Genomic DNA, 2,044 nt, shown 5'->3' on the forward strand with positions numbered 1-2,044 from the left:
GGGCTGGACTCAATGATCTTCCAAGGTCCCTTCCAGCCCTAATGTCTATGAAACTTATGAACTATCATAGCCATGCCTTCAATAACTAGAATGTTTTCTACACAGTGGTTGAAAACGTTAGACAAGCAAAGATACTTCTCCACACAGAGCTATGAACAAAGTACCTCACACGAGATCAAAAAATGCCAAAGCCAAAGATGGACAATCTATACAGCGGTGAACAACATGAAAATACAGATCAGGAAGGTTCTTGGTTTTAGGGCCTTTTCCAATACTGCATTATAGTGGGGGGGTTTCCTTTTGAAAGAGAGAATGATGGTATTGCCATGGGACTAAACACATTCACATTTCCCTTAAATAATTCTAAAAGTCTTATTTGTATGAACTTGAGTTTATGGCAGTGGTTCCCAAATGGGGTTGCAACATCAGGGGATGGGGTCACAGGGGTGGTGGTTGTAGGTTGGGAGTGAGGGGCCATGTTAAGGAAATGGGGCAATAAGTGGGGTCATGCTGAGGAAAAGTTTGGGAAGCATTGGTTTAGGAAATATCTAATAAGATCATTAAACCATTTTTTTTAGAGTATTCAGGAAATTTTTGCACATTTGCAGTCATCACTGTACAAGCACTGGGACTCTTTTCACTTATGTTTATATGCCCTTCTTTAACAAACCTAATACACAAGAAGAGATCAAATGCAACAGTCCTTTTCTGAGCTGGGGTACTTTAAGTACTGCCTAAATCAGTGGTACTCACATTTTTGGCCACTGGGCCAGATGAATGGCACACTGTCCAATGCACCAGGATCAGACCACAAGGCTCTGTTCTGCCTCCATTCATCTGAAGCCCGATCCTGGGTGGGTGGGAGGTATTGCAAAGGCCCAGGGCCCAATCCTGGCATGTGAGGCTTAGCCAGGATCAGGCCCTGTGTCACTCCTGCCTGGCTGGGGTCAAATCTTGCACTGTCCAGCAAGCTCAATCTAGCATGCAGGGTGACAGGCCATGGAGCTCCCCACAACATCTGTGTGGAGCCCCACAGGCTGGATTACCCAGCACTGAGGGATGGATCTGACCTGTGGGATGGGGCTTAAACACCCTTGGCCTAAATAATAAACAAGTACCTGAGTAATGATTTAGCCTCTGCATATTTTGAAATCCTTGGTACATGCTTGATATATCATTTTTTTCCCCTAAAACAGCATCTAGTCTTTTTTTTTTTTTTTAATCATTGTCTCTTAACTATGAGCTATTTTTGTTTCACTGAGAAGCCACTAACAATCTAGCAAGTGTACTTCATTTCCTTGTAATTATTTCTCTTGATAACCCCAGGAAGATTAACCAATGGATCATTTGGGAATACATAACCAACTATGTGTAATAAATGGTTATGAATCACATCCTAATGTTCTCTAATTGGCCATCATATTTTTTTTGCCTGCTTTACCCTTTTCATGCCATTTAGTTTGCCTTTGTTAAAAAAAGAGGGCAGTTTGTGTTAAATATATTCTTCCCTTACCATTCTAAAGTCAGATTCAAATGTACACAGGCAAGTTGTTTTAGACACTGTCTGAATTTTATACTTCTTTGTGAGTAGTCAAACTGTCTAATGTATATTTCAGGGATATTTAAAAAGTATTTCTGTCTGTAATTCAAAAAATAATAAAACAACGCAAATATTATCTTCCTTCCAGCCTCTCTTTTACATTTTTGCAGCTATTTATTTGTTAAGCATAGTTGTAAATCAGCAATGTGACCAGAAACAACACATTGTGTTATTTCATCCTTATATGGTTCCCTATCAAAATTACCCTGTTGACAAAGAAGTCATTTAATTGCCAGCCCTGCAGCCTAAGCCTAGGATCTGAAAACCAATTACTCCTTCGGCTCAAAAATCATCAACAATTAAATTTCAACAGCTGAATCTGTCAGAGAAAAAACAGAATTCATGAGTCAGATTTTGAAACGTTTAAGCTTATTAGGCATCTAAGTGTGATCCTCTTCCATCTTACTCAAGTCTCTGAAATATTGGTACACACCTGCTTTTGTA

The 2,044-nt window shown here is 39.7% G+C and overlaps 1 pseudogene; it reads left to right on the forward strand.

Moving 5' to 3' along the window:
* The window catches only part of LOC109322754, a 12,719-nt pseudogene extending 12,215 nt beyond the window's left edge, over positions 1–504 (forward strand).
* The last annotated feature ends 1,540 nt before the right edge of the window (positions 505–2,044 follow it).

Source organism: Crocodylus porosus, unplaced genomic scaffold (assembly GCF_001723895.1).
Source record: "Crocodylus porosus isolate Cpor-Errol unplaced genomic scaffold, CroPor_comp1, whole genome shotgun sequence".
Classification (NCBI taxonomy): domain Eukaryota; kingdom Metazoa; phylum Chordata; order Crocodylia; family Crocodylidae; genus Crocodylus; species Crocodylus porosus.